At 48.9% G+C, this 25439-nt stretch overlaps 1 long non-coding RNA gene across 1 annotated transcript in view; it reads left to right on the forward strand.

The window, feature by feature from the left end:
* The first annotated feature begins 334 nt into the window (after window positions 1-334).
* The window catches only part of LOC142748257 (uncharacterized), a 43633-nt gene continuing 18528 nt past the window's right edge, over window positions 335-25439 (forward strand). The window contains exon 1 of the long non-coding RNA XR_012882208.1: window positions 335-369. This is a non-coding gene — a long non-coding RNA (uncharacterized LOC142748257). The remainder of the gene's footprint in view (window positions 370-25439) is intronic.

Here is a 25439-nt window from a genome sequence, read left to right on the forward strand (position 1 = left end):
CTCTGATTAACTCAGGGGGGCCCAGGCATATTTTTTTCTATATTTTTGAATCTTTACTTCAAAACTGCTGCAAATTGAGCATGATTTGTGCATAACTGCATTGTCTCTAAATGTCTCTACGCATTTACAAAAAAACGCTGCGTTTTTGCCTCGATTTTGCGCAAATGACCCCAAAACATCAACTAGGAGAGGAGTAGGACCTTTGGTGACATCACAGTCACATGACAAAGGTTCTTAACCACTGAGGAGGATAGTAAAGTGATAGAAAGCAGAGTGGAGGTCAGGTGACCTCAGAAAGGGGAGGGTCTTACTTCTAATGCATCTCTATGCAGGGAGAAAAGATACAAGAAGGCTGCAGAGAGGTGGGAGGTAATGAGTGGTCTGAAAAAGAGATAGAGCAGTGTGAGGAGGGGGGTACATGGGGAGCAGGGTGTGTGAGGAGGGGGGTACATGGAAAGCAGTGTGTGTGAGGAGGGGGTACAGGGGGAGCAGTGTGTGTGAGGAGGGCGTACATGGGGAGCAGTGTGTGAGGAGGGGTGTACATGGGGAGCAGTGTGTGAGGAGGGGGGTACATGGGGAGCAGTGTGTGAGGAGGGGGGTACATGGGGAGCAGTGTGTGAGGAGGGGGTACAGGGGGAGCAGTGTGTGTGAGGAGGTGGTGTACATGGGGAGCAGTGTGTGAGGAGGGGGGTACATGGGGAGCAGTGTGTGTGAGGAGGGGGTACATGGGGAGCAGTGTGTGAGGAGGGGGTACATGGGGAGCAGTGTGTGAGGAGGGGGTACATGGGGAGCAGTGTGTGTGAGGAGGGGATACATGGGGAGCAGTGTGTGAGGAGGGGGTGTACATGGGGAGCAGTGTGTGAGGAGGGGGTGTACATGGGGAGCAGTGTGCGAGGAGGGGGTACATGGGGAGCAGTGTGTGAGGAGGGGTGCACCTGGGGAGCGGTGTGTGAGGAGGGTGGTACATGGGGAGCAGTGTGTGAGGAGGGGGGTACATGGGGAGCAGTGTGTGAGGAGGGGGGTACATGGGGAGCAGTGTGTGAGGAGGGGGGTAAATGGGGAGCAGTATATGAGGAGGGGTATACATGGGACGCTGTGGGATACTTGTTTAGAGTTGTGTTGTGAGTAGTGTGTGTGTATCTAGTGCTTATGCGGTGAAGTGTTTGTACTATCTGTGTGTGAGACATGTGAGTGGTAAATGGGGGGGGGGGGCGTCTATTCTGAGGATCTAATATTTAGGTGTCTTTTTGTTGTCTCTGAATTTATTTAAGGGACAGAATTCATTTTTGAAGGAGTAGCTGTCACCAAGTCCTAACATCCCGTTTACATATATTACCTTTACCCCGCTCCCTCCCCGTCTCCAGAGCGAGGCAGTTTAGAACAAATGCATTTGGTTAGAAAACTTCTCCCTGCGTGGTGATTGGACAAGGCTTGTCATAAGATACTTCGCGCTGATTGGACAGCATCAGAGGCTGTGAAGTTGGCTCCACCCAGGGGGATTCACTGTAGTTCACGCCTTGTTGGCTGACTACAGAGAATTACCATATTGGTCGCCTAAATCATTATTCAGGAACAGCCCAACGTAATGTAGGCGCAGCCGTAATGGAGAGAGCGCATAAAAGGGTGGTTTGGGGTTTTAGGCTATTACGTTTGAGGCTATGTGTATAGGGAGTAAAAGGGTTAAGTGCAGGGGGGCTGGTGTGCAAATGTATCTATATGTTTGTGGGAGGAGTATAGTGTATATAAGTCCATGCTGGATAGAGGCAGCCCTCTTTCCCGCAGGACAACAGGAGAAAAGATTTGTGTGTGATACTGATTTAAAAAAAACAAAAAACAAAACAGTTATTCACTTACCTTATCATGGAGGCTTCACTTGAGACCATGATGGCCAGGATCAGAGACGCAGCGCTGCAGCACGGTCCTGGGTGGCTGGAGCAGCTGTTCTCTGGGGCTCTTCCTCCGGACCCAGCGGCGCGAGTGAAGAGTGTGGAGGGACGTAGCAGCAGTCGTTCCAGGCCTCCGGAGAGGCCTTCACCCGAGGTAACGCCTCAGTCCTGTCGGCGCCGTGGAAGCCCCTCCAGGGACCCTCCTCCTCCAGGTCCTGAGCTATCGCCAGGCGCAGGGCCGCGGAGGTTCGGGAGGAATCCCGACAGGCGGGCGGGATTGGAGGTGACAGGAGGGGGGGCCGCGCCCATCTTCCCTCCTCCTGTCTTCAACAACAAGGCCGGAAGTGAGGGCGGGACCGGAAGTGACGGCTCTCTCTGGCGCGGATGTTCCGGGCGTCGGAGGAGCTCATCAGAAGGACGAGCGGACGCCAGGCCCGGCCCGCAGGAAGAGGCGGGCGGGCTCGAATTGGAGGATGAGATCGCCTCATGCTGGAGCAGGGAGGCATGCAGCGGGGACCGGAAGTACCCGGTCCAGGTCCGTCAGTGACGTCATGCCCCTTCCGGCAGGGGGGGACAGCGGCCATCTTGCCCCACAGCGAGAGGAGAGGAGGATTCGGATGACAGCCCTGCTGAAGGACTTGTAAGCCAGGGCTGTCTGTCTATCTATGCCACGCCAGAAGCGGGTGGCAGGGCTTTGGATGGGCCGGTGGAGTGGAAGTGCGGCTGCGGCGGGGGTTGCGGTGGCTAGTGAGGTGGCGCCGGCTGCGGGCGCCGTGGTGGAATTAGATAAGTCGGTTGATGCGGGGGCTGGTACATCTAAAAAAGTTGTGTAGGACGTGCGCTTGGCTGACGCGGTGAAGGCCGAAGTGTACGTGTGTTTTGAGGGCCCGCTTGGGGCGCATTTGAAGGCTGAGATTAGGGACAAGATCTGGAAAGACGAATATGTGGAGATTTTTGCGTTATTGCCGTTAGAAAAGTTTAACCTGGACCGGTGGAAACTAGATGAGACTAAGAAGGAGGAGGAGCGTCGTCGTTATCGCTTCATTCCTAGGACGTTTGCGAATTGGTTGCAGGCCTTCGCTATTTTGGTTAGCGTGGTGGGTGAAAAGGCGCCGGAGAATTGTTCGGCGCTGTTTTGTTATATGGATTCAGTGGGGGAGGCGTATCGGGTATACGGCGGTAAAGCATGATTGAGGTATGACGAGCAGTTTCGTCAGCGGAAGTCGGTGCGCCCTTCCTTGAGATGGGATCACAAGGATATTAGTTTGTGGATGCCATTAATGTCGGCTCCAAAACAGGGGCATCAGCCCTTTTGGGATGCGGCCGGCGGGCAGGGGTTAGCAACGGGTCGGTCAGCTTCCTCGGGAAAAGGATGTTGCTGACAATTTAATGAGGGGCATTGTAAGTTTGGACCAGACTGTCGGTACAAGCACGAGTGCTCCGGTTTGCGGAGGCGCCCATGGATTGTCCAGATGCTTCAAGAAGCATAAGGGCAGGCAGGGAGATACTGAGCAGGAGAGGGGCGACGCCAGTGAAGGTGGAAAGGATGCTTCCATTTTTAGGGGAGTATCCAAATAAAAAAGTGGCAGAGTTGTTGTTTTTTTCTGAGGGTTTTCGGATTCCGTGTACGTTGGCTGGACATGATGGAGTGGTCCGTAATTTGTCGTCTGATTTGGCGCGGCCTGATCTGGTTACTGATAAGTTAATGATGGAGGTGGCTTTGGGCCGCATGGCTGGCCCGTTTTCCTCCCCGCCTGTTCCTAGTTTGTGGGTTTCCCCGTTGGGTTTGGTTCCTAAAAAAGAGATGAACAAATTCCGCCTTATTCATCACTTATCTTATCCGGAAGGGGAGTCGGTGAACGATGGCATCAATCCTGCCCTGTGCGCGGTTAGTTATACTTCATTTGATGCGGCGGTTGTTTGGGTTCGCAAGTATGGACAAGGCTCACTGTTAGCGAAAACTGACATTGAGGCCACGTTTCGTTTATTGCCGGTGCACCCGGACAGTTTTTGTATGTTAGGTTGTTATTGGCAGGAGGGGTATTTAGTGGATTGTTGCCTCCCGATGGGCTGCTCCATTTCCTGCGCTTTTTTTGAGATGTTTAGCACATTTCTGGAGTGGGTGGTTCGGCGTGAGGCGCAGGTGCCATCGGCACTGCATTACTTGGATGATTTTTTGTTTATTTGTCCGCCAGCTACCTATGAGTGTGCAGGATTGCTACATACTATGGAACGAGTGGCAAAGGATTTTGGGGTACCCCTAACGCCGGAAAAAACTGAGGGACCTACAACTGTCATCAAGTTTTTTGGGATAATGATTGATTCGGATAAAATGGAATGTCGCTTGCCAGAGGATAAATTGCTGGAGTTGAGAGAGTTGGTGGCAAGTGCGCTACGCTGAAAAAAGATCCAGTTGCGGGATTTGCAATCATTATTGGGACATTTTGAATTTTGCATGTAGGATTATGCCCATGGGGCGGGTGTTTTGCAGGCAGTTGGCTAGTGCTACCACAGGGGTTCATTCGCCTCATCATTTTATTAGGTTGTCGGGGGAGTTGTAAGCGGATTTGTTGGTATGGGGGGAGTTTTTGCAGAGCTACAATGGGCGGTCTGTGCTCATGTATTGGCCGGTGTCTAGTGTGGATTTGGAGCTCTTTATGGATGCATCACGTGCTTGTGGCTTTGGGGCATATTTCCAGGGGCAGTGGTGTGCGGGGTTTGGCCACGTGCATGGGATGAATGTGGTTTCGTCCATAACTTGGCTTTGTTGGAACTATTCCCCATCGTGTTGGCTGCAGAGCTTTGGGGGGATTGTCTGAGGGACAGGAGAGTGCGCTTCGTATGTGATAACCTAGGAGTGGTTCAGGTCGTTAATGCACAGACGGCGAATTCTCCGCCGGTCGTGCGACTATTGCACAATTTTTAAAGGCTTGGTTTTGAATGCGCATTTTGTGGCTGTTCATGTTCCAGGGGTGCTTAATTCAGTGGCTGATTCCCTTTCTCGTCAACAGTGGGACAGGTTTCGTCTGCTGGCGCCGGGGGCGGAGACTCATGGCCTGGCTTGCCCAGAGCATCTTTGGAAGGTGGTATGATGATGGCAATGTCGCTCGTAGAGAAGTCAGTTAGCGCGGTTACGTGGAAGAGGTATGGTGCGGTATGGCAGGTATGGGAGGCTTTGTTGGAGGATGCGCAGGTGGGTATTTCGGATCGGGCGTGCTTGTTATACTTTATAGGGAATGCTTACAGTAAGGGGGTGTCTTCATCAGCGGTCGCTCGGAGTTTGTCTGCATTAGCTTTTTGGTTTAAAATCAGAGGGGAGGAGGACGTGACTAAGTCCTTCCTGGTTCGGCAAGCAATGAAGGGTTTCAGGAGGGGTTCCGCATTTAGGGACCATAGGAAGCCGGTTTCCTTTGAGATCTTGGAAGCGATTTGTGAGCTATTGAAGTCTGTTTGTGTTTCAGGTTTTGAAGTACGTTTATTTTCGCTGGCTTTTTCTTTAGCTTTTTTTGGGGCTTTCAGGATATCGGAGTTGGTGTCGGCCAGTAAGCATATAGCTGGGGGCTTATTGTACGCGGACGTTGAATTGGATGGCTCCTGCTTATCCTGCTTGCTTCGTAGATCAAAGACGGATCAAGAAGGAAGAGGTTTTTTGGTGCGCTTTTATGAATTACAAGGATCAAGGGTGTGCCCGGTTCACTGTTTCCAGGAGTTTGTTGCGGTGAGGCCGGAGGGGTCGACATCCTTGTTGGTTCATGCAGATGTCTTTGTCTAAATTCCAGTTTTCTCAGGTTTTCAAAAAATTTATCCTGTTGTCAGGCAGGGGTGGAGCGGGGTTTAGCTCTCACTCTTTTAGGATTGGTGCGGCTACGGAAGCAGCTAGGTGGGGTTTATCCCCAGTTATGGTCAAGAAGATAGGTAGGTGGGAGTCAGACAGATATAGGCTGTATGTGCGGCCTCATTTGCTTTGAGGCGGTGGGGATAAGTTGTGCTGGAGGTGGGACATGGAGTTGCTATCTTACTGTTTTGTTCTAGGTGCGGGCCCCTGCTTGGTCTGGATTATGGGGCATTCCTACGTGCACTGGGGAGGTGTACGGGCTGATGTTCGTCCGGCGGGACGGCAGTTGAGCCTGGATCAGTCAGAGGTTCAGGTCAGATGGTTGGGTCTGAGGGGCATGCTGTGGTGCAGGTTGTTGCCAGAACTCCAGTTCTACGCAGGGTTGGATAGAGCGCCTGATATTTTGGTTGTGCACCTTGGAGGCAATGACTTGGGTATAAGGTCATCTAGGGATTTGATGCGTGATGTTAAGCTAGATCTGTTGCGGTTGTGGTCATCATTTCCATGATTGATTATTGTATGGTCGGATATTGTTGCTCACAAGGTGTGGCGTAAGGCCCGTTCGGTTCACAGTTTGAATAAGGCTAGAGCAAAGGTGAACAAAGTGGTTGGGAGATTTGTGGCGTGCAATGGTGGTGTTGTGGTACGTCATAGAGAGTTGGAGGGCAGTGAAGTTGGTTTTCTGAGAGCGGATGGCGTTCATTTGAATGACGTGGGTTTGGATATGTGGACACTGGGCATCAAGGACGGCCTGGAAAAAGCCCTGCGGTTGTGGAGGGACAATCATGTGTAAGGTGTCACACATGAATGTCGTGGTTGCGGGAGGAGGGGTCTTTGAAGGCACGTAATGGGAAGAAGGAGAACAACATTGAAGATGGTTGGAAAAGAACTCGGGGCGTTTAACCCTGGGTAGTATTGGAGGGGCTGGGGAGTGGTTACCCAGCTCTTTTTGTATACATTCCTGATGGGCAGGGTCCCCAGGAAGGGAGAGGTCTTGGAGATGGTTGGTGCCCTCGGGTCAGGTGCAGTACGGCTGTAGGGCAATAAGTCCAGACCTGACAAGGAAAGGATGGAGTTTTTGATATAATGCCTGAAGTGCCTTCAAGGATCCTTTAACTGGAGAATGTTTGAAGAATAGTGCAGGATGTTCATTTGTGGAGTGTTTTTTGTGATATGTTACGATTATGCTATTTTATTGCATAAAAAGTTGTGTATTTAATAGATGGCTGCTGTGGCCTTTACACCAATTTCAAGTTGTGGTCTCTTATTGGTATTGGGAGGTGGAAGGTCATAGATAGCAAGCGCATCAAACATACCTTAAGTCAAGAGTCTGCTATGTCGCAGAGCTGTCTGTGCGACATAGCTGAGCCCCATGTGTACACAGGAGGGTTAGGGTATGTTCACACTACAGCGTCCGTAACGGCTGAAATTACGGGGATGTTTTCAGGAGGAAACATCCCCGTAATTTCAGCCGTAACGGCATGTGCAGGCGCTTGAACGCCGCGTCCATTACGGACGTAATTGGCGCTGCTATTCATTGGAGTCAATGAATAACGGCTCCAATTACGCCCCAAGAAGTGACAGGTCACTTCTTTGACGCGGGCGTCTATTTACGCGCCGTTATTTGACAGTGGCGCGTAAATATACGCCTCGGGTGAACATACAAACGTCAGCCCATTGCTTTCAATGGGCAGATGTTTGTCAGCGCTATCGAGGCGCTTTTTTCGGACGTAATTCGGGGCAAAAACGCCCGAATTACGTCCGTAATTAGTGCGTGTGAACATACCCTAAGCTACGCAAGAATCAACTACAAACTATGTGACGCATGGGAGTCTGCTATGTCGCACAGCTATCTGCGCGACATAGCTTAGGCCCATAAGGCTGGGTTCACAAGTGGTGGAATTTCACTTGAATTCCGCTGCGGACACTCCGCAGCGTTAATCCGCAGCGGAGCCGTTTCTCCATTGACTTCCACTTAAATTTAGAAGTGTTTGTTTAGACGATGCGTAAAATTCCGCTGCGGAGCATAGGCTGCGGAGCGGAATTTGGTGTCCGCAGCATGCTCTGTCTGTTGCGGAGCAGCGGCGGACTGGTTGCGGACTCATGGCGGAATTTCTCCATTGACTTCAATGGAGATTCTAAATTCCGCAATGAAGTCCGCAGCTGTCATGCACATGTTATGTGTGCTGCGGATGCGTCTTGCTTTTTTAACATGACATTTCTTCATTCTGGCTGGACCTATGTATTTCTAGGTCTACAGCCAGACTGAGGAAGTCAATGGGGCTCCCGGAATTACGGGAGCGTTGCTAGGAGACGTCAGTAAATAGTCACTGTCCAGGGTGCTGAAAGAGTTAAGCGATCAGCAGTAACTGTTTCTGCACCCTGGATAGTGACTACCGATCCCAATATACAGCAACCTGTAAAAAAATAGAAGTTCATACTTACCGAGAACTCCCTGCTTCTGTCTCCAGTCCAGCTTCCCAGGATGACGTTTCAGTCTAAGTGACGGCTGCAGCCAATCACAGGCTGCAGCGGTCACATGGACTGCCGCGTCATCCAGGGAGGTAGGGCTGGATGCCGAAAGAGGGACGCGTCACCAAGACAACGGCCGGTAAGTATGAAATTTGTTTACTTTCACTAGGGAAAGTGCTGTCCCTTCTCTCTATCCTGCACTGATAGGGAGAAGGGAAGCACTTTTCCCGCAGTCCGCAGCAGCTAGTCCGCATCAATTTACTGCACATTTTGGGCAGATCCGCAGCCGTAATCCGCAACCCGGATTAGGTGCGGCATTGATGCGGACAGTTGCGGAGGAAATCCGCCACGTGGGGGCATGCCCTAATTCTTTAATTCAAAAAAATAATTTAAAATAAAAAAATTATATACAGTATTTTTTGGACTATAGGACGCCCCGGACAATAAGATGCACCCTAATTTTAGTTGAAAAAAAATGAGAAAAAATAAATTCAGACCAAATAGTATGCTAACATTTTTAATAGAGTAAGCAAACAATTTTTCAATAATGTTTAGGTCAACGGCAGGCTGTCAAACAAACAAATAAGGTGAAACCTCAACTACTGTGGATGACGCACTGTTATGGGGACATCTGTGGATGATACTGTTATGGGGACATCTGTGGATGATACTGTTATGGGGACATCTGTGGATGATACTGTTATGGGGACATCTGTGGATGATACTGTTATGGGGACATCTGTGGATGATACTGTTATGGGGACATCTGTGGATGATACTGTTATGGGGACATTTGTGGATGATACTGTTATGGGGACATCTGTGGATGATACTGTTATGGGGACATCTGTGGATAATACTGTTATGAGGACATCTGTGGATGATACTGTTATGGGGACATCTGTGGATGATACTGTTATGGCGACATTTGTGGATGATACTGTTATGGGGACATCTGTGGATGATACTGTTATGGGGACATCTGTGGATGATACTGTTATGAGGACATATGTGGAAGATGCACTGTTATGGGGACATCTGTGGATGACGCATTGGTATGGGGACATCTGCGGATGACGCATTGTTTATGGAGATCTGTGTATGACACTATTATGGGGACATCTACAAATGAGACACTTATGAGGAGAGGGTATTTGTACCTTATTACACTTGTTCTCGTTTTCTCTGGCTTGCTGTCTGATAATGAGGGTATGTTCACACGGCAGCGTCCATTACGGCTGAAATCACGGAGCTGTTTTCAGGAGAAAACAGCTCCGGATTTCAGACGTAATTGCATGTGCAGGCGTTTTTCGCAGCGTCCATTACGGCCGTAATTGGAGCTGTTTTTCTATGGAGTCAATGGAAAACGGCTCCAATTACATCCCAAAAAGTGACAGGCACTTCTTTGACGCGGGCGTCTTTTTTACACGCCGTCTTTTGACAGCGGCGCGTAAAAAAAATGACCGTCGGCACAGAACATCGTAAAGCCCATTCAAATGAATGGGCAGATGTTTGCCGGCGCATTGGAGCCGTATTTTCGGACGTAATTCGAGGTTAAAACGCTCTAATTACGTCCGTAAATAGGGTGTGTGAACCCAGCCTAACAGGTAACTGCAATATGTTGTCCTGTAATGATTGCTCCCTATTATTATGCCGACAGTCCGGCCAATCAAACAATGTTTTAGGGCAGAACAGAGAAAGTTGTTTGTTTTTCTTATATTTGGATGGACAGAGAGCAGAGCCCATCCCTGTCTCTGTGTGGTACAGTCCAAGCTCCTCCAACTGTGCTGTCCTGATGAACTCTGAGCAGCTACTGCAGAGCGCCCCCTGCTGACCTCCCCCTCCCCTTCCCGGGGAAAACCTGCAACGGAAGGGCTGTGATTCCGCAGCATTAATTGACATGCTGCGGCTGAAGAAACTGCACCGCTGGTCAATTTATGTGCGTTTTTTGGCGTCTTTTTTCCACTGTGTGGGGACGTGATTTGTTGAAGTCTCACCCACACTGCTGCTACTGTAATACGCTGCAGATTTTCTTCAATTAATCCGTTGCGGAAGAACTGCAGTGCTTACGTCGCGTGTGTTACTACCCGTACTGTGCGTAGGCAGAAAGGTATACAACCTACAAAATACCTCCAAACTAGAACAAGGGAAGGGCCTCTTCAATAGCTAGTGGACAACCAATATGCAAATACAAAAGAGCACAAAAGATAGCAAAAATTGTAAATCTTTACTATATAATAGTCAAAGTACAGTATATGAAAATAACACTGCTAAATCAGGACCATATTTATACAGGAATACAGCAAGGGCAAGATGGGACGTGCCATGTGTTATACATTACAACCACCCACAGACAACCACTGTAGTAGAATACAGACATAGAACATATATAACACCCACATATACAGAGTAAATAGATATAAGGATTATATGAACAAAGAATTATGCAGGGCAAGCTATATGCAAAGTGAAAATATACTGGTCAGGTAATACCGACCAATGTATACAGGGGCGTAACTAGGAAAGACTGGGCCCCATAGCAAACTTTTGACTGGGCCCCCCCCCCTCCCCTGGGTGTCACACAACCCCCCCTCCTTGTAGATAGTGCCTTTTTTACAGCACCCCTGTAGATAACGCCATACAGTCCCCCCTGTAGATAACGCCATACAGCCCCCCTGTAGATAACACCATACAGCCCCCCCTGTAGACTGTATGGCGTTATCTACAGGGGGACTGTATGGCGTTATCTACAGAGGGGGACTGTATGGTGTTATCTACAGAGGGGGACTGTATGGCGTTATCTACAGAGGGGGACTGTATGGCGTTATCTACAGGGGGGACTGTATGGCGTTATCTACAGAGGGGGACTGTATGGCGTTATCTACAGGGGGGACTGTGTGGCGTTATCTACAGGGGGGACTGTGTGGCGTTATCTACAGGGGGGACTGTGTGGCGTTATCTACAGGGGGGACTGTGTGGCGTTATCTACAGGGGGGACTGTGTGGCGTTATCTACACTGGGGACTGTATGGCGTTATCTACAGGGGGACTGTATGGCGTTATCTACAGGGGGGACTGTGTGGCTTTATCTACAGGGGGACTGTATGGCGTTATCTACAGGGGGGACTGTATGGCGTTATTTACAGGGGGACTGTGTGGCGTTATCTACAGGGGGGACTGTATGGCGTTACCTACAGGGGGACTGTATGGCGTTATCTACAGAGGGGGCTGTATGGCGCTAACGCCATACAGCCCCCACTGTAGAGAACGCCATACAGCCCCCCCTGTAGGGAAAGCCATACAGCCCCCCCTGTAGGGAACGCCATACAGCCCCCCCTGTAGGGAACGCCATACAGCGCCCCCCTGTAGGGAACGCCATACAGCGCCCCCCTGTAGAGAACGCCATACAGCGCCCCCCCCTGCAGGGAACGCCATACAGCGCCTCCCCCTGCAGGGAACGCCATACAGTCCCCCCTGTAGACAACGCCATACAGTCCCCCTCTGTAGATAACGCCATACAGCGCCCCCCCCTGCAGGGAATGCCATACAGCGCCTCCCCCTGCAGGGAACGCCATTCAGCGCCCCCCTGCAGAGAACGCCATACAGCGCCCCCCCTGCAGGGAATGCCATACAGCGCCCCCCCCCTGCAGGGAACGCCATACAGCACCCCCCCTGCAGGGAACGCCATACAGCCCCCCCTGTAGGGAACGCCATACAGCACCACCCCCCCTGTTAGGAACGCCATACAGCGCCCCCCCCCCCTGTAGGGAACACCATACAGCGCCCCCCCTGCAGGGAACGCCATACAGCGCCCCCCCCCTGCAGGGAACGCCATACAGCGCCCCCCCCTGCAGGGAACGCCATACAGCCCCCCCTGTAGGGAACGCCATACAGCGACCCCCCCTGTAGGGAACGCCATACAGCCCCCCCCCCCAAAAAAAAATGCGACCTATAGCGTGTCCTACACATAACATGCATCCCCTATCTACAGGATAGGGGATACATGTGTGATCGCTGGCATTGATAGGGAGAACGTGGGACTGAAAGTCCCCTGAAGTTCTCCATGACTAACCTCTGACTTCCGGCGTCTGTGTCGGCAGCTCAATAAAAATGAAAGGAGCACAAGCACGACCGGCGCTCCATTCATTTCTACGGAGCTGCCGACACAGATCCCGGAAGTCTGAGGTTTGTGATGGAGAACTTCAGGGGACTTTCAGTCCCCCGTTCTCCCTATCGCTGCCAGCGATCACACATGTATCCCCTGTCCTGTAGATAGGGGATACGTGTCTTTTGTTTAATGGCAGAGCGGGGAGATACCTCCCTGCTCTGCTGTAGTGTTCAGTGGCGTCCCGCTGTAGCAGCCATAGAGGCTGCTAGCGGAGCCTGCGGCCATGGTGGGTGCCAGTGCCGGCGGGCGACACGGGCCCCCTCATGCCGCGGGCCCCGTAGCAGTCGCTACGGCTGCTACGGCGGTAGTTACGCCACTGAATGTATATGAAAACCCTAGCACAAACTTGTAAGGACCAAAATGGCAGGCAATATTATGCAAAAGAGAGCCCTTAATAGGCCAAAAGGATGAACATACCCTGAGACATGGTGACCTAGTAGCAGGTGGTGGTTTGGGTAGACACAGAGACCTCGATGTACGTTACGCCAAAGAAAGGACTGGCCTCGTCAGGAGGCCTCTGCTGTATCCCTGTCCAAATATGCTCCTGGTTTAACAGTCTTATTTTCATATACTGTACTTTGAATATTATATATTAAAGATGTACTATTTTTGCTAACTTTTGGGCTTTTGTGTTTGCGTATAGGTTGTCTATAGGGAGAAAAGTGTCAGTCAGCGGCTGGAGGGCGGCGGGGGGAGGGAGCATGAATATCACTGGACTTCTTGCCTCATGCACACTACCGTAGTGTTTTTACAGTCCGCAAATACGGATCCGTAGTCATCCACATGTCTTCCGCATATGTGGTACGATGTTTGCAAATACGGTCTGTAATGCATCCGTTTACGGATCCGCAAAATAAAATGGAGGCTACAAATGATGCCACCAACGTGTCCCAAGCCCTTGAAAAGGTCACATGATCGCTCAGATGCTATTTTCTTGGAGAATCCCCTGCCGTCGCATAGCAACGCTTCCGCATTTACGGATGGGTACAGATGCACATCCGTAACCGACCACAATTTTGCAGGGATCACTTATTTTGTGGATCACTTCTACAGCCCGGACACACATCCGTAAATATACGGAAAGGTGGCTGTGGCCTATAGAAATGAATGGGTCCACAGATCATCATTAATTAGGGATAAAAACTCCAGTGGTGTGCATGGGGCCTTAGTTCTCACAAACGCCTGCACATTAATGAGTAAGTGACAGAACGCTGAGATCAGCATGTTTGTCACTACTTTATACTGCTCTCAGACAGGGCAGCATAAGGAGCCGACAGATCTGTCTGAGGGTATGCACACGTAGTGTTAGACGTTTTTCGGGCGTAAACGTCCTGAAAAATGGCTGAAAAATCGGAAGCAGAACGCCTACAAACATCTGCCGATTGATTTCAATGGGAAATATGGCATTCTGCTCCGAAGGGCTGTTTTTTTACGTGGCCTTTTCAAAAAAAGTCACTTCTTGAGCCGTTTTTGGTGCAGTTTTTCATTGACTCTATAGAAAAACAGCTCCATAAACGGCCGTATAAAACGCAGCAAAAAACGCGACTTTGAAAAAAAAACGTCTGAAAATCAGTATTTTCAGACGTCTTTTATTTTGTGTGGGCACATACCCTAAATGGTTCCTTTTTATAGCTTACATATGCCCATTCTATTAGCACTGTTTTATACAGTAGTAAACATTAACAGGTTCCCGACCGCTGGCTGTATATATACGGCCAGCGGTCAGGGTCTCTGAAGTCCGCCGTATAGACTAATTACGGCGGCACTTCAGAGACTGTGCACGCGCGATCGCGTGCACACAGCTCTATGCCCTGGCTGTTGCTAACAGCCATGGACACTGGGCAGAATGTCAGGGGCCAATGTTTTGGCCCCTGAACATGTGATCGCTGTGACAACCAATCACAGCGATCACATGCATTTCTGCGTATAAAACAGTGTGCACACGATCGCGTGCACACAGCCCTGTGCCCACGCTGTTACCAACAGCTCTGGGCACTGGGCAGAGTATCAGGGACCAATCTGATGGTCCCTGAACATGTGGTCGCTGTGAAAACCTATCACAGCGACCACATTTGTTTTATTTTGACTTTTCTGGCAGTAAATCTCCTGCCTCTTTTCTTCTCCTCACACATTGTTTCAGTTTGAGGAGAAGAAGAGACTCGGGAGAATTGCTGCCAGAAGAATACAGTGAAAAAAAATACAGTTACACTCTAAAACATTCTCTGTATAGATAGATTTCTATCTATCTATACAATCTATCTATCTATCTATCTTTTTTTCTATCTATCTACCTTTCTTTCTTTTATTCTATTAGAATAGGCAGGTAGGGAGTATATAATTATATATATATATATCCACATATATATAATATATATAGCAGTAGCGGTTTATTTTTTTGTTAGCGGTAGTGTAGATATATATACCAGTTAATTTGTGTGTTATATTAGTTAGTGTTAGTGACGTTATGGCGAGGAAGTTGTTTAGCACCGAGGAGGCATACGCCATGCTGTGGTCTGAGTCGGAGACCGCATCAGAGATGGCGTCCGAGATGGAACCTGTTTTAGGTAGTGACGATGACAGCGTCACTTCAGGTTCATCTTCAGGGGATGTTGTCCCTGATGCAGTTGAAACTGCAGAACATGAAAGCGCAGGGCCAAGTAGCGCTGTAGCACGGGACAGCCTGGTCCCTCCAGTCCAGGCTCTTGTATGGGCACCTGCCCCATCTTTTGGGCCTAGAATCCACGGATTTACTGCCACTCCTTGCATAACCGTGGACAATACAAATTTTGTCCAAATGGATTACTTCCATTTATTTATAACGGACGACATCCTAAATCAGATTGTCCACGAAACAAATTTATATGCCACTCAATATATAAGGCAGAAACCTTCATCCACCCATGCCAGAGATTGGACGCCCACCAATTTGCAGGAATTAAAAAAATTTTTGGGGCTCACCCTAAATATGGGTATTGTCAAAAAGCCCTCCATTAGGTCTTACTGGTCAACAAGACCCGCCCAAGCCACCCCAGTATATTCTGCAGTAATGCCCAGGTCTCGTTATGAGACAATAATGAGGTTCCTCCACTTCAATGACAAATGCACAGGCCCCCCCAAGTACCAATGCAAACCGGGATCGGTTGTTCAAAATAAGACCGCTAATAAATTCCCTGAATAATTTATTTCTGCAACTCTACACCCCTGAGCAGAATGTAATTGTGGACGAATCCCTCCTCAACTTTCATGGCAGACTTAGCTTTCGCCAATATCTACCTTCCAAAAGGGCACGATATGGCGTTAAGCTCTACAAATTGTGTGAAAGCGGGTCAGGATATACCACCGCCTTCAGGATTTATGAAGGGCGGGACCGCACAATAAATGTTCCTGGATGCCCCCCTGATCTTTCCACCAGCAGTAAGATCGTGTGGGAGATAATGCAGCCTCGGCTTCAGCAGGGGTACCACCTGTACTGCGACAATTTTTATTCCAGTGTGCCCCTGTTTAGGCATTTGCATGCTGCAAGGACTGGGGCATGTGGTACCATGCGCAAAAACCGAATTGGTTTTCCACAGCAATTAGTGGGGAAGCGCATGGTAAAGGGGGACTCCTGTGCTTATGCATCTGAGGAATTGCTGGCGGTCAAGTTCAGGGATCGCAAAGATGTGTATGTGCTAAGCACGATTCATACCGCAGGAACAGTGGCAGTGAGGGAAAGGGGGGCATCATCGGACAAGCACAAACCAGTGAGCGTGTCCGAATATAACAAGTACATGGGGGGGGGGGTGGATTTAAGCGACCAGGTTTTACAGCCCTATTTAGTAAAACGCAAAACTAAAACCTGGTACAAAAAAGTGGCCATTTATTTGTTACAGGTGGCAATCCACAATTCATTTGTGCTCTACAAAAAAAACAGAGGCAGAGACACATACCTGGATTTCCAGGAAAAAATTATTGAAGGCCTCATTTTTGACATTCAGGACACCAGAGAATGCCCCCAGTCTGAGGATGTCACGCGACTCACTGAAAGACACTTCATCAGTCGGATTCCCCCAACACCAACCAGAAGCAACCCGCAGAAAAAGTGCCGCGTCTGCAGAAAAGACGGGCACCGCAAAGATTCTGTAATGACGGGGGTAGGGAAACGGACAAGTGAGCCCTAATCTACCCGCCACTCTGTCCCTGCCTACTTGCAACGACCCGCCCTAGGCGACGGGGTACAACTTGGAGGCGGTCCCTACGCTCGTGTAAGTGCACGAGACAAACAGACAAGGGAACACAAAGCAAGGGAAAGGGGCAGTTGCCCACGGCAACACCGTGAGCAACAAGAATGGTGAACGAGCCGAGTCAAAACCAGGAGTGCACGAGGTACCAAACGCAGAGCAGGAGAGTAGTCAGTAAGCCAGGGTCAGTATGGAGCAGGATCAAATAGTCAGAAGCTGTAGCTGGGCCAGGAAAATCACACGAGAAGAATCACAAGCAAAGGAGGAACAGGAAAGGCAGGTATAAATAGACAGAGGGCGGGAGCTAGCTCCGTCCTGCCAGGCTGCGATAGGCTCTCCCACTCCTAAGCCTGCCATCCTGAGTGGTGGAAGATGGAGTCAGTCTCAGAGACACAGACTCAGGTGCAGACTGATTACCTATGGGAGTATACACAGAAGTTGTGCCTGGCAGATCCTTTACAGATTCCCAATATTTCTGTCCATCATGTCCCTCACAACCAGGCCTGTGCATTGAGCCATGTTTTAAAAAATACCACACTGTTCTGAATTATTAGATTTTAGTTAATTCATTGAAAATATATTTGCCCTACATTACATTTTTATTTTTCCCCTGATTTTACTCCAAGGGTGAGGGAGGGAATGGGTGGGGGGTGGATGTCATGTTTGATGTTTTCTAAAGTTCATCTGCTGGAGACAGGGCCGCCATCAGGAGGGTATTAGGGGTACTAGTGTAGGGGGCCCGGCCAAACGTAATTGAAAGGGGGGCCCGGCAACTGCCGCGACTTGCCTTTGGTAGAAAAAAACAGGCCCCTGCAATGGGGCCTGTTCTTTTCACCAAAACAATGTCGTGAGCTGCGGGCCCCCCCTCTCATCACCGGCGCGAAACACCGCTTGCGCGCGCGCGAACAACCGCAAGCGCGCTCCCGCGCGCGCATGACCGCAAGCGCGCCCCCACGCGCGAACGACCAGAGAGGGAGGCGGTGCGCCCGCAACACAAGTCCGATCTACGTGGAAGGACAGCAGCGGCGCACAGTTTACTTACCTGCTGGCCCGACTCCGCCTCCTCGTCCTCCGCCTCCTCGTCCAACTCCGCCTCCTCGTCCTCTTCGTCCGACTCCGCCTCCTTCTCCTCCTCCCTCTTCTCCAGAGCGTAGCTGCGTAAGGAGAGGGGAGGAGTCCAGTTCTTGCGCGGCGGCAGGAGTTCGTCGATCAATTTTCTGGAGCCTGGAGGTGAAGGACGACATCTGGACCGAAGACATCGCCTGACGAGGACTGGAGTGGGAACAGTTCTTCTGACACAGTGAGTAAAATGTCTCAAAGTGCTGATTATGTATGGCCCTGTTCACACATAGTATTTTGCAGGCAGAAAAAAAATCTGCCTCAATATTCCTTAAAGAATTTTGAGGCAGATTTTGACCTGCCCACACTATCTTGCCACGTTTTTTTGCTGCGTTTTTTGCCCGCGGCGATTGTGGACAGCAGACAAAAAACGCAGGGAAAAATGCATTTTCTGCCTCCCATTGATTTCGATGGGAGGTCAGAGGCAGAACCGCGGCAAGAAAGGACGTGCTGCTTTTCCTTTTTTCCTGCACTGGCTCCCATTGATTACAGATTAAATCAATGGGAGGCAGTTTTGGAAGTTGTTTGGTGCTGATTCTGACGCAGTGTCCGAGTCAATATCAAGGCCCAAAAACTCTGTGAACTGGGCCTTATTGTTAGGGCTTATTCAGACGAACGTGTAATAAATCCGTGCAACGCGCGTGATTTTCACGCGCCTCGCACGGACCTATGTTACTCTATGGGGCCGTGCAGACTGTCAGTGATTTTCACGCGCCTCGCACGGACCTATGTTACTCTATGGGGCCGTGCAGACTGTCAGTGATTTTCACGCGCCTCGCACGGACCTATGTTACTCTATGGGGCCGTGCAGACTGTCAGTGATTTTCACGCGCCTCGCACGGACCTATGTTAGTCTATGGGGTCGTGCAGACTGTCAGTGATTTTCACGCAGCGTGTGTCCGTGTGTCCGCTGTGTAAAACTCACGACATGTCCGATATTTGTGCATTGTTGGCGCATCACGCACCCATTGAAGTCAATGGGTGCGTGAAAATCACGCCCAGCACTTCCGCAGCAGTATAAACTATGAATGAAAACAGAAAAGCACCACGTGCTACAAACATACAAACAGAGTGTCATAATGATGGCGGCTGCGCGAAAATCACGCAGCCGCGCATCATACGCTGCTGACACACGGATTAGAGATTACATCTCTATGTGATAATAAGGCCCACATATTTGGTATCCCCATGCACGGGAGAAGTGGCAGAATGTGAGAGGAGATGAATTTTGGCCGTGGCCTATACTGTGTGTGAAAAATGCTGGCATAAACTGCTAATTTTATTTTGATCCATCTTATTCAAGAAACTTTCAGAAGAAAACTGGACTGTCTAAAAATATGATAAACCCCTTGAAGGAAACCTTGTGGGGTCTACTTGTGTGAATGAAGTCATTTATGGGGTGTTTCTAATGTTTCAGCAGCATTAGGCCCCCCAGAAAACAGTATGCGGCTCTAAAATCAAATGCAGAATTCCTGGACCAAAAAGCCTCCTTTTATGCCAAGCCCTGGCACATGCCCGCACAGTGAATAAGGCACACATATTTGGTATCCCCATGCACGGGAGAAGTGGAAGAATGTGAAAGGAGAGGAATTTTGTCCGTGGTCTATACCGTGTGTGAAAAATGCTAGCCTAAACTGACGCATTTGCTAAAAAAGCGCTGATTTTATTTTGTTCCATCTTATTCAAAAAACTTTCAGAAGAAAACTGGACATGCTAAAAATATGATAAACCCCTTGAAGGAAACCTTGTGGGGTCTACTTGTGTGAATGAAGTCATTTATGGGGTGTTTCTAATGTTTCAGCAGCATTAGGCCCCCCAGAAAACAGTATGCGGCTATAAAATCAAATGCAAAATTCCTGGACCGAAAAGGCCAAAAAGCCTCCTTTTATGCCAAGCCCTGGCACATGCCCGCACAGTGAATAAGGCACACATATTTGGTATCCCCATGCACGGGAGAAGTGGAAGAATGTGAAAGGAGATGAATTTTGTCCGTGGTCCATACCGTGTGTGAAAAATGCTAGCATAAACTGACGCAATTGCTAAATTCTTGCATTTTTTTCCAATTTTGCCCACTTTAGAGAAAAAAATAAAAATGATATATACTGACAAATGCCACTAAAACAAAGCCCTATCTGTCCTTTAAAAAGAGTGTAAAATTCAAAGATGAACTTTATTCACCTGCAGAGTTATAGTCATCTAAAGAAGCGCATAGCAAAATTGTGACATTTGCTCTGGTCATTTAGCTGTAAAACAGCCTAGTCCTTAACCGGTTAATAAAGCTCTGTTCACACTGACGTCATGACTTCTGTATCTTTATAGGATCTGTTACACAGCCATTATGATCCGTTGTTCCTCTGACACTGTATAATGGCTCCAACAGGTTTTTCTAATGACAAAGAGCAAGCGCAAGTGTGAACGCACACACACACACACACAAAGACACACACAAACACACATACACGCGCGCGCACACACACACACACACACACACACACACACACACACACACACACACACACACACACACACACGTGCACACACACACAGACAGATACACACACAGACACACACAGACACACACAGACAGATACACACACAGACACACACAGACAGATACACACACAGACACACACAGACAGACACACACACACAAACAAGCAAACACACAGACACACAGACAGACACACAGACAGACACACACAAACAGACACACACACACACACACACACACACAGACACACACACACACACAGACACACACACACACACACACACACACACACACAGACACATTGTATATAGGTCATTGTTGAATTGTTTTTATTTTGCTTATCTTAAAAAAGTCTAATTTATTAAGGCTAATGTATATGCAGAATTGTACGTATAGAGAGTACAACTTGTCCCACAAGACCTCATACCGCTGCAATGTTGTAAATTCTAGAATGGCGAGAAGAAAAACACAAAAATATGATGTGGTCCTGAAGGCCAAAAATGGCAAGATACAATGGCCTAATAAATAGGTAATCCAGTGGTCAGATAAATAATGGATACAGCGGTCACACAGTATATACTGTACCTGGTTTACATAATGTCATATATCACCAACACATAATGCATGCAGTGCCCAGATGAATAATGCTGTACACTGTATAGGTAAATAGTCCCAGCACTGACCTGTGAAGTTGGGGGCTGCAGGGGGTCTCCAGGGGTGAGTCTTCATGACAATCTGTGGCTCAGGGGGCACAGCTGCCAGTCACACTAAAGAGAGCTCAGCACTACACACGGCTGCAACGTCTTTGGGCAGATATGCATTGTGGACAGTCAGAGGAGAAGAAATGTATAAAGGGGTTGTCCCATCAGGACTCCCCGTGTCCATATTTACTATTAGAGCATATAGATGTCATACTGGAGGTCAGAGTAAAGAACCGCTAACAAGCTGCCGCACTGGCAGACTCACTGCAGGGTAAACCTAAAGCCGGCTCAATCTTCCCCTGGCAAAATCAGCCAAGGGGTCATGGATGAAAGTCAGCGGCGTAGCTATAGGGGTCACAACTGGTCGCCCCTGGCTGCTAGTGCTGCATCGAGGGGTCACTTAGAAGACCCAGGGATGCAGCTTAAACATGCAGGACATCGGCCATGAAGAGAAGTTGGGGGTCCCCACTGGCGTAGCTATAGGGGTCGCAGCGGTCGCAATTGCGACCGGGCCCCGAAGCCAGGGGGGCCCACGGCCCCCCGCACCACATCAATAAAAAGTTACTATAGTAACTCGGGCCGCGGGCCCCTGTTACTATAGTAACATACTTTACTTACCTTCCTGGTTCCGGATGGCAGCGGAGGTCCTGACGTCAAGCGCTGTGCGCAGCGCATGACGTCATAGCCCTATGCGCCGCACACAGCAGCGAGACGACAGAACTCCCGCCGCGGCCGAAGAGGAAGGTAAGGTTATCCCTGACTGGCGGGGTCCGACTCCCGGGACCCGCCAATCAGCTGTTTTGAAGGGGCCGCAGCACTCGTACGAGAGCTGCTCCCCTTCATTCCTGTCACTTCATTCCAGTCACACTGTGAATCAGTGTCGGCCATTCACAGTGTGGGCGAGTAGTGAAATGAAGGGGAAGCAGCTCTTGTACGAGTGCTGCGGCCCCTTCAAAACAGCTGATTTGCGGGTCCCGGGAGACACATCAGCTATTGATGGCCTATCCTGTGGATAGGCCATCAATGTTTAGGGACTGAACAACCCCTAAGCCTACGATGTATCAGGCTTAGGGGGCCCATGAGACAGGATCACAGATTGTGTGATCCTGTCTGCTGGGCCCTGTATCTAAGCCAATCACATGGTAGGCTTAGATACATGGCCCATGTGTGATCCTGTCTGCTGGGCCCTGTATCTAAGCCTACCACACTGTAGGTTTAGATACTGGGCCCCAGCACACAGTAATCTTATACTGTATAAGATTACGGTCTGCTGGACCCTGTACGTTGTGGTAGGCTTAGATACAGGGTCCCACAGACAGTATCACACATGGGCCCTGTATCTAAGCCTAACACATGTGTCACTAATCATTTTTTGTGTTTTCTTACAGGTTCGGTCGTTGGACTACGTCGGATTCCAGGACGACTTCGATGACGGCTTTTTTCTTATTATCATTAAAATGGTTAATGAGGGTTGTGTGTGTTTTTTTTTATTTCAATAAAATATTTTTTCTATGTCTTTGTTTTTAAACTATATTACTACCGCCTTAGTAATGGCCACCGGCTGATTGACAGCATCCATTGCTAAGGCGGGGCTTAGTGTTAGCCGGTGCAGAGGCGAACACTAACCCCCTTTATTACCCCGGTACCCACCGCCACCAGGGGTGCTGGGAAGAGCCGGGTACGATCCAGTACCTGACCATCTGTAGTGATGGTCGGCCACTGGGGTGGCCGCAGGCTGGTAGTATCAGGAGGGGAAAGGCCAAAAACAGTGGCCCTTCCCACCCTGGTAATGCCTGCTGCTGCGTTATTGTATCTGGCTGGTTATGAAAAATGGGGGGGACCCCACGTCATTTAAAAAAAAAATAATAATAATTGGAAAGAACGATGTCGGGTCCCCCCCAATTTTCATAACCAGCCAGATACAACACAGCAGCAGCAGGCAGCATTACCAGGGTGGTAGGGGCCACTGTTTTTGGCCTTCCCCAGCCTAATACTACCAGCCTGCGGCCACCCCGGTGCCTGCCCGTCACTACAGATGGTCGGGTACTGGTTCGTACCCGGCTCTTCCCAGTACTCCTGGTGGCGGTGGGTACCGGGGTAATAATGGGGGTTAGTGTAGCCTCTGCACCTGCTAACATTAAGCTCCGCCTTAGTAATGGAGGTTGTCAATCAGCCGGCGGCCATTACTAAGGCGGTGATAATAAAGTTTAAATAGATACAAGCACATAGAAAAAATATTTTATTGAAATAAAAAAACACAACCCTCATTAACCATTTTATTGAGAATAAAAAAAACGCCGTCATTGAATCTGAAGTCCAACAACCGAACCTGTAAAAAACCACAAAAATAATCAGTAACACATAAAGAAGCAAAATTATTATTCTTACCTGGCCTGGGTCCAGCGCTGGAGACGCAATGTCAGCGAGCTGGCCCCTGTATCTAATCCAATCATGTGTGATACTGTCTGCTGAGCTGTGTATCTAATCCTATCATGTGTGATACTGCCTTCTGAGCCACTGTATCTAATCCTATCATGTGTGGTACTGTCTGCTGTGCCACTGTATCTAATCCAATCATGTGTGATACTGTCTGCTGAGCTGTGTATCTAATCCTATCATGTGTGATACTGCCTTCTGAGCCACTGTATCTAATCCTATCATGTGTGGTACTGTCTGCTGTGCCACTGTATCTAATCCTATCATGTGTGATACTGTCTGCTGGGCCACTGTATCTAATCCTATCATGTGTGATACTGCCTTCTGAGCCACTGTATCTAATCCTATCATGTGTGATACTGTCTGCTCAGCCACTGTATCTAATCCTATCATGTGTGATACTGTCTGCTCAGCCACTGTATCTAATCCTGTCATGTGTGATACTGTCTGCTGGGCCACTGTATCTAATCCTATCATGTGTGATACTGCCTTCTGAGCCACTGTATCTAATCCTATCATGTGTGATACTGTCTGCTCAGCCACTGTATCTAATCCTATCATGTGTGATACTGTCTGCTCAGCCACTGTATCTAATCCTGTCATGTGTGATACTGTCTGCTGGGCCACTGTATCTAATCCTATCATGTGTGATACTGCCTTCTGAGTCTGTATCTAATCCTATCATGTGTGATACTGTCTGCTCAGCCACTGTATCTAATCCTATCATGTGTGATACTGTCTGCTCAGCCACTGTATCTAATCCTGTCATGTGTGATACTGTCTGCTGGGCCACTGTATCTAATCCTATCATGTGTGATACTGCCTTCTGAGTCTGTATCTAATCCTATCATGTGTGATACTGTCTGCTCAGCCACTGTATCTAATCCTATCCATAGTTTATAGGGTCGTAGTGTTATAGATATGCTATGCTGTCTCCTATACACACTTTTTTTTTTTTTGGGCGGACACATATGTATTGGGGCTATTTCCCTGACATTTTAAGCCCTGAGGGTATGTTCACACGGCAGCGTCTGTTACGGCTGAAATTACGGAGCTGTGGCATGTGCAGGCGTTTTTCGCTGCGTCCATTACGGACGTAATTGGAGCTGTTTTTCTATGGAGTCCATGGAAAACTGCTCCATTTACGTCTGAAGAAGTGACGGGCACTTTTTTACGCGCCGCCTTTTGACAGCGACGCGTAAAAAAAAATGACCGTCGGCACAGAACATCGTAAGACCCATTCAAATGAATGGGCAGATGTTTGCCAACGCTTTTGAGCCGCATTTTCGGATGTAATTCAATGCTAAAACGCCCGAATTACGTCCGTAAATAGGGTGTGTGAACCCAGCCTTAGTGACGCCCCCGGCTGCTAGTGCTGCATTGTTGGGTCACTTAGGAGACCCAGCGATGCAACTGAAAGCTGCGGACCGCCGGGCATGAGAAGTTTGTGGGGGGGGGCCCAGTAAGAATTTTTGCATCGGGGCCCATGAGCCTTTAGCTACGCCCCTGGGGGTCCCATGAGCCGGGACCCGTAAGCCTTTAGCTACGCCCCTGATCTAAGAGGTTGTCTGTGCTGCGTATACCCCTTTAAATATTGGCTTGTCTCTTCTTGTCAGGGGCTTATAAATATAATGTAAGTTACAATGTTTTCACTTTCCTGCAATAAATGATGTTTCTACTAGAATGAAAGTGTAATATTTGTGACGATCTCCCCTGAATTTATGGATGTCTACGACTCTATTTCTTGGTTTCTTGACAAAGTTATGTGAAGGTGGACATGGCTGTCACATCAGGACAACTGCAATCGTCCGCTTGTCTGCTTTAAGGAAATATATCGTGTTTGGGGCTGCACTTTTATCAATGTGTGTAATCCCTGGCGTTTTTAGGTTGTTACTTTAAAAAAAAAAAAAAAATTCAACTTAAAACCATATTTTTGATCTCTTCAGTTCCAGTAATTGTATGGAGATCTGTGCATGTAGACATAGGCATAAGTGGTAGGAATGATCTCTGCCCATATTAACCTTTTATTCACAGGATGTGTGGGCATCTATGTTTCTGCTTGGGTCAGGCTTGTAATCACAAATATACATTTGTATGCGTTCTTATGTAAAA

This window comes from Rhinoderma darwinii, chromosome 3, assembly GCF_050947455.1.
Source record: "Rhinoderma darwinii isolate aRhiDar2 chromosome 3, aRhiDar2.hap1, whole genome shotgun sequence".
NCBI classification, from domain to species: domain Eukaryota; kingdom Metazoa; phylum Chordata; class Amphibia; order Anura; family Rhinodermatidae; genus Rhinoderma; species Rhinoderma darwinii.